Source organism: Diadema antillarum, unplaced genomic scaffold (genome assembly GCF_040938485.1).
Source record: "Diadema antillarum isolate AM-2024a unplaced genomic scaffold, OU_Dant_1.0 seq00000303_RagTag, whole genome shotgun sequence".
Taxonomy (NCBI): Eukaryota; Metazoa; Echinodermata; class Echinoidea; order Diadematoida; family Diadematidae; genus Diadema; species Diadema antillarum.
In genome coordinates, this window is record NW_027271326.1 from 1,907 (window position 1) to 11,833 (window position 9,927).

General features: G+C 42.6%; 1 long non-coding RNA gene across 1 annotated transcript; it reads right to left on the reverse strand.

Annotated features, from left to right (window-relative positions):
• Positions 1 to 371: 371 nt before the first annotated feature.
• Positions 372 to 4,172, reverse strand: LOC139730351 (uncharacterized). Its single transcript, XR_011710920.1, has 3 exons — positions 3,996 to 4,172; positions 2,929 to 3,015; positions 372 to 858 (listed from the first exon to the last, which is right to left on the reverse strand). It is a non-coding gene; the product is annotated as an uncharacterized lncRNA (long non-coding RNA).
• Between the last annotated feature and the right edge of the window lie 5,755 nt (positions 4,173 to 9,927).

Sequence of the window (9,927 nt, forward strand, 5' to 3'; positions counted from 1 at the left end):
CAAACACGCAAACATTATTTTTATCTTGCGCAATTCAGATGAGCACTGAAAAAGAAAACAGCACTCCTGAAGTACTGTTTGACTTAGGGACTAACACCAGTCCAGGTGCAAAAAGTTGGGCAGCTGATGATAATGACCCAGAGGTTGCTGTGCGAGTGAGAGAGTTTGGTGACGCAATTCCGGCAGACAAGCGTCGCGAGTATGATGCACGCAGCTTTAGGGCAAACCCCCGATACGTCGACAGTCAAGCAGCTACTGAAGTACACGGTCGCCAGTCTGCAGCAGCTCTGTATCGCAAGGACGTGCTGCCAGAGAAGTTCGCAGGGAGAACTCCATGGGCTGATTATAGACGGCATTTTGAGGTCTGCAAACGACTTAACGCGTGGGATGACGTCGAAGCAGGGCAGTATCTAGCGACAAGGCTCCAAGGACCTGCGTTGAGAGTGCTGAACAATTTGTCAGCAGACGGCCCCATACTGTACAGTGAACTGGTTACTCAGCTGGAGAAACGCTTTGGCCCGGGAGAGCAGGCCGAGAACTTCCTCCTTGAGTTGCGAATGAGGCGACGTGGTCGAGATGAATCGGTTCAGGAGTTAGGGCAAGCCATCCGCGACCTGTCAAGTCTGGCTTACCCCGAGATGGGAACTGTTGCTCGGGAACGTTTGGCTAAGGTTCACTTCATGGAGGCGATAAATGAGCCTGAGATTCGCGCCAGCATCTTCCGTTCCAACCCAGTGACGTTAGACGACGCAATCCAAGCTGCCCTGGCGACGGAGTCCTTCATGAAATCAGAGAAAGCCCGAGATCGTCGTCAGTCTCGCCCCATCCGCACAGTAGACGCCAAAACTGAGTCAGCACCTATGGATGACAGAACAAAGAAGGAAATTGGTGAATTGAAAGCAAGTGTGAAGCAACTGTCAGACATGATTCAGAAATTGATTGCACCTCCTACATCTAGATCAGATCCTGTCTGTTATAACTGTGGGAACCCTGGTCATTTCAGCAGAGCGTGCCCAGCTAAAGATAGGAGACAGGGAAACGACATGAGGTCTTCCCGATGGGCCACGGCGAGGCCACCCAACCAACCAGGCCCGAAGGCTTAGATGAGGTGGGAGAGAGGAAGAGTGTTATCTGCACCATTACACAAATCACTAATGGCATGTATATAGAAGCAAATTGCAATGGAGAAGTGATTAGACTGTTGGTTGATACTGGTGCAACTGTTTCGGTTATTTCGAGTTCGGTGTTTCACAAAGTTGTTGATGTTAGTTGTGAGTTGAAGTCTAGTGATGTTAAACTACTGCAAGCTAATGGAGCTCCCATTCACGTTCACGGCGATGCTGAGATACCACTGCAGATAGGAACAAAGCTGTATGACTGTGAGATGGTAGTGGCAGAAATCGAGCAGGATGGAATTCTAGGTATGGATTTTCTTCACCACTGCAATGCTTCCATTGACTGCGAGAGAATGACCATATACATGAATGGAGAAGACATCTCATGTGTAAATGAAGCCGACGAAGTTCTGAAAGTAGCTTCACTCAAGCCAGACCAAACCAAAGTCCCTCTACATCTTTCTCAGCTTTATGAAGATGCAACAGCAAATACCAGTAAGGAACACCACAACCAAGTTGCTGATCTTTTGTCGCAATATCATGATGTATTTTCATCTGGTGATCATGATCTCGGTCGAACAGACAAGGTGACGCATAGCATCCATACGACATGTCCAGCACCAATACGGCAACGACCCCGTCGTCCCCCCATGGGTCAACAGGAGGAAATCGACAAGCAAGTGGCTGATATGCTGGAAAGAGGAATCATCAGACCGTCATCTAGTCCCTGGTCGTCCCCGGTGGTATTGGTAGACAAGAAAGATGGACAGAAAAGATTCTGTGTAGATTATCGACTTCTGAACAAGAACACAGTGAAAGATTCATACCCCTTACCACGCATCGATGAGTCTATTGATCACTTGGCAGGTGCAAGGTACTTTTGCACGTTGGATTTGGCCTCAGGATATTGGCAAGTTCCACTCGACTACGACGCCAAGCTGAAATCTGCATTTGTGGTGGCCGGCGGTTTATACCAGTTCGAAGTCATGCCATTCGGACTTTGCAATGGCCCTTCAACATTCGAGAGACTTATGGAGACTGTGCTTAGAGGACTGCATGGTAAGATCCTACTCATTTACATCGATGATGTGATCGTTTTTGGTTCAACTGTGAATGAGATGATCGAGAGGCTGCACTTAGTTTTTGACAGACTGCGAGAGGCCAAGCTGAAACTAAAACCACAGAAATGTCATCTCTTTCGCCGAGAAGTCTTGTACTTAGGACATGTTGTGTCAGAGCATGGTGTGAGCACGGATCCTGCTAAGGTAGAAGCAGTGACATCATGGCCTACTCCCACGAACCGGACAGAAGTAAGGAGCTTCCTGGGACTTGCTTCCTATTATCGTAGGTTTGTGAGGAATTTCTCCAAAGTTGCCAAGCCACTCTCAGCGCTCACTCAGAAGAGCCAGCCTTTCATCTGGACCGACGAATGTGAGAAAGCGTTCACTACTCTGAAGGAGCTGCTCACTACTGCCCCAATCTTAGCCTATCCGAAGCTGGGAGAGCGCTTCATTCTTGACACCGATGCTAGCAAATATGCTATTGGAGCGGTCCTGTCCCAAGAAAGTGATGGTGTGGAGAGAGTGATAGCATACGGAAGTCGAACACTAAATGTGGCTGAGCAGAACTACTGCATCACACGTCAAGAGTTTCTAGCTGTGGTTCACTTTGTCAAGCACTTTCGACACTATCTGTATGGACAAGATGTACTAGTTCGCACTGATCATGCACCACTCAAGTGGTTGATGAACTTCAAAAACCCAGAGGGTCAGTTAGCTAGATGGCTGGAGGTTATTAGCCAATACAAGCTTACCGTTCATCATCGACCAGGCCGCAGTCACGGCAATGCTGATGGTCTGTCACGACGTCCATGCTCACAATGTGGACAAATGCAGGATATCTGTGGAGGGAAGCAGTGAAGTAATGAGTAATGTTGTATTATTGAGTGAAGTAGTAGTTATTACTTTACTTAATTGAGGTTTACTGTTATTTGTTATTATAGGATGGCTGAGGAAAGCCGCAGCCCTGGTGACTGTGATGATACAGTAGATAGAGATGTAACTGGGATAGAGAGTAGACTACAAGCTGTGACACTAGCCCCAAAGATGACTACAGATGAAATTAGGAGAGCACAACTCTCGGATGCTGACATCAAGCATGTTCTGAGATGGAAGGAGGAATCAAATAACAAGCCTGCGTGGAAAGATGTATCCAGTCTATCACCAGCCGTGAAAACTTACTGGGCTAAGTGGGACGTGCTGGAGGTAAAAGATGGAGTCCTAGTAAGACGTTGGGAATCCGACGATGGGAAAGAAACACACTGGAAAACAGTGCTCCCTAAAGCATTACGACCCATTGTGTTAGCTGAATTGCACAACACTAATACTGGAAGTCACCTCGGTGTGAATAAACTACTCCACAAAGTCCAGTACCGTTATTACTGGGTTGGCCTAGCAGCTGACGTGAGGTCATGGGTAAGACAGTGCACCATTTGTGCCAGAGTGAAGAACCCCCCAAAGAGAGCTAAAGCCCCTCTTCAACAGTACAGAGTAGGAGGAACACTCGAACGGGTCGCCATGGACATTTTAGGCCCCCTTCCCAGAACAGACCGTGGAAATGTCTATGTTTTAGTCATTGGTGATTATTTCACAAAGTGGGTAGAGGCTTTTCCTCTTCCAAACCAGGAGGCCGAGACTGTAGCCAAAGTGTTTGTCGAGGAGTTTGTCGTTTTGGTATGCCCCGCGAGCTTCACACAGATCAAGGAAGAAACTTTGAATCACAGCTGATAAGAGAGGTGTGCAAGCTGTTGCAAATAAAGAAAACTAGGACCTGCCCTTTTCATCCACAAGGAGATGGATTCATAGAGAGATTTAATCGTACCTTAATCACAATGGTGACCACATCCCTTGACCCCGACCGACATCAGCACGACTGGGACGAGAGGATCCCCTTTGCGATGCTGGCGTACAGGACAGCCGTCCAAGAGTCGACTGGAGAGTCGCCATCAATGATGATGCTGGGACGAGAAGTCACCCTCCCGGTAGACCTGTATTTCAGTCAACCTGGAGATGAGGAGATTGAAGACAATGATTATGCATCCCGACTCAGAAATAGGTTGCAAGACGCGCATGAAACAGCTCGAGAGAAATTGAAATTGTCTGCGGATCACCAGTCACATAACTACGATCGGAATAGCGTGCCGCGTAGCTACAGAGTGGGAGAATGGGTATGGCTGCATGGTGTGTCGAGAAAAAGAGGTTATAGCCCCAAGCTCATGCACAAATGGACTGGTCCGTATTTGGTTGTTACAAGACTGTCAGATGTAGTGTATCGAGTCCAACAGAATCCCAGGGGTAAACCAAAGGTCATACACATTGACAGAATGAAGTCCTACTGTGGCCCAAAACTCAAGAATTGGTTGGAATTGCCCCTAGTCAGAAAGAATCCTCCTCGACCCAGAATTATGCCCAGAAGATATACAGATGTCTAAAGTGTTACTAATCATATGAATGCACCCCTTTTCTTCTTCTTTTTAGATGCCATATAGTGGGGTGGCTTAGTGAAATTATCGTGACACGGCGGACAAAAGCATGATTTTTTCACCAAAGGTACTTCATGATGTACCTTCTCAAAAAATAGGGTGCTCCAAGAAAATTGATGCTGGGAAGGAGGTCAGAGGTCAAAGGTCAATGACCTTTATTTGTGAAATAGGTTTTTTGGCTATTTCTCAGGTCAGGAATATCCAATTTGGATAAAACTTGGCAGGAAGAATATTGAGAACAAGTAAAATATTTTGATTGAATTTGGAGTGAATTTTCCAAAGGTCAAAGGTCAAAGGTCAATGAACTTTTTCTAAAAATCATGTTTTTGTTTATTTCTCCAGGTAGGAAGATTCAATTTTCACAAAATTTGATATGAACGTTGTATAGAAGGTAGCAAGAGTATAAACCAGGGGTCAAATATAATTGTTGATTTGTGCGTTGCCATGGCAACCCAAAACTAGGGTTTTTAATTGAAGTTAATTACAGGAGGCTATTTTCCAGTTTGGAAGAGATTCCATTTGAATAGGTACAACTGATCGACGGGATGTATAGAGGTTTGAAATACTTTTCATTAGTGTTAAGTGGTATGTTGCCATGGCAACTACATATATAGATTTTGGTTAAACTTAAAGGAGACTTCAGAACTTATGAATTTGAAGAGATTTCCATCAGGGTTGGTATAATTGATCAACAAAAAAGTCGCCAGACAAAGATTTGTCACCTTTATAGCATGTGGGTTGAGTGAATGCAGCAACAGTAGTAGAACACATCAGTGAGAGTTTGAGGAAAATTGGACAGTCCGTTCTAAAGTTATGAATTTTTGAAGTTTCTGCTCATGCAGTCGAGGCTGGATGAGAAGACTACTATACCTTGTAATGTCACATGTGTACAACGATATAAAGAATGAATAAAGAAAATTCAACATAAATTTTTTTTCGCTTACAAAAGGATACTCGACTTCTCTTTCAGAAGGCAGGGGGAATAATATTACCCTTGACATACGTCAGTAGCAAGTCAAAGAAACTATGTGAACTTTATTCAAAAAGTATGGTTTTGTGAAATTCTCATTTTATTTTCCTTAGAATGTGCGCATGTGACATCATACACTGTGGTAGTCTTTTCATCCAGCCGCAACTGTGCAGATACCCTAAAAAATCATAACTTTTGAACGGATTGTACGATTTTTTCCAAGCTTTCTGTGATATGTCCTACTAATATTGTTGTATTCACTGAATCCACGTGTGCATGAAGGTGGACTTGTCCTTTAAGGACAGATTCTGAAAGAGCAGACTGTAAGCTTTAAAATGATGTATCACACAATTAAAAGGGATTCCCCTAACCTATCTAAATAATAATACAGGTACTGGAAAGAAAGCACACACTCTGGATAAGCATGAACTGAGAAAAGAGGCTGCATTGTCTATTTTAGCGTTTAATCTTTACCAAGCTGTCTCATGTCATAATGTTCGTCTTTCTTCCCACCTCCAATTTTCATTTGAGTTTGTCATTATTAATTTTTGATGATAAGAACGATGCCACAAGGCATTGTTTCTTAAAAATGCTTCAACTGCTCCTTCAGGTCCAAAATCTACATCAATATATATAATTTTCCTGATCTCCTCAACATTTTCCAAAAATAAAGCATACACCTTTTATGCATTGAGTCCTCCTTTTTGTGGATAATTAAAGGCAAAAACCCAAAATTAGTGCTTGAAAATTATTCTTAAGTGTGAGTTACGGATAGAAAGAACCTCTGTAAAAAAAAAATGAATCTGTATAATCAATGTTAAGTATTCTTAATAACACAAAATGTGAACAATATTTCTATGATAACATGTTTCCAGACTAAACCGTCCGCATTTATGCTTTAATGAGAAAAATACTGATATCTCTTTATATGTTTGCTTTGATTGCAAAAACTGTATATGGTAGGATGTCTTGTGATACAACAGGGGGGCATTTCATGAAGCAGTTTGGTCAGATATTTTTTCTGACAAACTGTTACAAACTACAGAAATCCTTGCATCTGATTGGCAGAGAGCAAATTTGTCCGACAACTTGTCGGACAAAATGCTTCATGAAATACCCCCAGACCTACACATACTATGCATAAAATGTGATATCCTGAACATTTTTTCAAGTCACTCTCCCAAAAGTGTATAAGGACCTTGAAGTTTTTCTTGTGTTTGTTCCTGGCAGATTACTAGTACACAAATGCTCCAATCCATGATGACCTAACGGAAATTAAGGAAATTAAAATGAATATACTGAAAACCAAAACTACAGATACTAATAACTTACTTCATTCTTCTCTCCCCACCCCACCCCACCCCTTCTTTTTGGTTTCTTGATATACTAGTAGATCTAGCTGACTTTGATAATTGTTATTATGTAACATCATCCTCAATTGACAAGGCGATAAAACTTAACAATCATTTCATTATGCTGCTGGACTAATGTGGTTAGTTGAACTATATTGTTTTTAATGTACTATACATTTTCCTCCTATCAATCACATGTATTTTGACATAAAGCATCATAGAATCAACCGCCTTTGGGGTCGGGAATTTTGTCATATTATATTGTGATTTTAAATAGATTCTGCTCTAAGCCGATTTTGTTTTATTTCTATCAACTTTTTAAACTTTCCCATAGACTTTTTTTCACCAGCCAACTAACATCCCACCCTCTTTGGATAATGTGAACCAATCAAACATTGCTTTTACTTTTTAATAACACGTCTATACATAGCTATCAGACCAAAAATATTCAAACCGCTTTAAGTCTTTATGAGTGAAATTACAAATATCAATACATTTTTAAAAATATTCAAATTGTCTAAATTCAACTTCATCTATGAAAACAAACTTTTAACCTTTTTAAACATTTGAATACCCCCATGAGAAATAAGAAACATATAGAGAGGGGAAGTGCAGACTATAAAAATTGCTTACGGGAACCAGGTAATCCCTGCGCTAAACCTATGGAATTCACACAATCTTGGAGGAAACGGGTTAAATTTGTTAGGAAATATGTAGGGCAATACCCAAAACCTTAAGTTCTCAATGGGATATGCAGCTCTTCTACTGGTAAACTAGTAGTTCTGGGAGAAAAAATGAGCTGTGACATAGTCCTACACCTGGCTCAGTCATTGCCCAAGATTTAAAGTATCTGAGCCAGAGTCACATGTCACTCTTTGCCATTTCTCTACAGGAGGTAGACAGTACTAAAAAAAACCCTTTTCCAGAAATTAGTATCAAATTATTTAATGAAAAGGTGCTTAAGAAAACTGGACTATTCCAACACACCTCCCTCAGGTCTGCAACACAGACTAACCACCTGTTACCATAAGAAAACCAGTAAAAATGGTGTACAGCTGTACTACTGTAAACATGCACATAATATGTCGTATTATGGGTCTGAATTTTAAGACTAGCAACCGTGTACATTGCATTGCATTGTACAGAAACCTGGCGAATGCCCTGTGTATAGTCTTTGAATTCAGACATTATTGTTATGTACAAATTAAGGGCATTTTCTCATTTTTTCTGTTAGCGGATTTCTTGGAGCACCCCCTAATTTTGATCCTCATATATATACAAATGTCTGAGGAAAAAATGACACTTTTGTCCGGCGTGTCACGATTATCAATATATTTGTCACTAAGCCACCCCACTAATACTGCAAACACTGCGAACGTCACGAGGCCAATTATGCGGCATTAACAGCCCACATCAATGACGCTCATGGACACCCCATGACTTTAAAGTGTCAGAGGTGCAACTATGAAAGTGAACATCGAGCTGACATCAATCGCCATTACAATCGTCAACACCCCCACCATCGTCGGGAAACGACCTTTCTAGTACCAGACCCGGCAACCCAGAGGTATCTAGACAAGAGGCACAAAGGAGGAAATGAGAAGGAGAAGCAAAGTGACAGAAGGGTAAATGAATGGAAGTCTGGGGAAAAAAGGAAGCTAGAAGCCCATGAAGAAAAAGGGGAGAAGAAAGTAAAGGTGGAAAGAGAAAAGGAGAAGGAGAAGGAACGGGAGGAGAAGGAGAAGGAAAGGGAGGAGAAGGAGAAGGAAAGGGAGAAGAAACGTGAGGAGATGGAAAGGGAGAAGGAAAGGGAAAAGCAGAAGGAGAGCGAGAAGGAGAAGGAGAAGGAACGTGAGAAAGAGAAGGAGAAGGAAAAGGAGATGGAGAGACGAGACAAGGCATCTGGAACTCACCGTAATTCCCCCACCAAGTCTGCGAAGGAGGAGAGGTGGCAGGAGATAAGAGACCAGGAGGACAGCGATGTTGATGATGCAGGGAGCATGACATCGGAATCTGAGGGTGGAGATGGTAGCCAGGTCCTCGTCGAAACAGAGTCTAGGGCGACGGACGTCACCGTTCGAGTCAGGCACCCTGACGGCAGCGATGTAAAGCTGGTGAAAGTGGCCATCTATACAGAACGGTATGCCCACATTGATGGCAAGAAGAAGCTGGTGGAGAGTACATCCACTTTGTTTTATCCACAGTCCAGCCTGGAGGAATGAATGAATGAATTGTTGTAAACACATTGTATTTGGTTCTGGAGTTAAGTGTTAATTCAGGCAGGATATGTTGCAAATTTCACGATGATGTTTAGAGTGTTATCTACAGTATATTAGTACAAGTGACTTTAATCCGATCGCTGAGGACAGCGATGTCTGAGAGGAGGGCAGTGTGATGTACCACCCCCCCCCCAAAAAAAAAAAATCATAAACTCTCAAAATACCATATTTTATTGTAAGTGTCAGATGTAAGCGAATATCACTTGTTTCTGCCAGAGAGACTTTGGCAAGCACACCAAAGTCATGCGTGCTTATGAATAAAAGTGAAAGGGCGCCCCCTTTTGTTACACTACGCACAGTCCTTACTGAGGGTCAATAAACTTTTCGGTAGCGTCCTTTTCTCAGGAATCCCGATCGTAGCGAAAACGATCTTTTATCCTCATCACTCTCCCCTCTTACCTCAATTATAAGCTAAAATGTGTCATTTTATATATAGATTCTGAGAGTATAAGATAAGGATGAAGAATGTTAATATGGATATAATGGCATAGTTTATTTTATATGGTATAATGCAAGAGATGCAAGAGCATCTCGCTCCATGGCCGAGTGAAGAGCCGGGTTACGTTAAGGTTAATGATGCGCCATTGTCGCATCGCAGAGCGAGTGACTCCACTGTAGATTACAATTGAGAGAAGGATGCGGTGTGCATCACCAAATCTTTTAATGATGA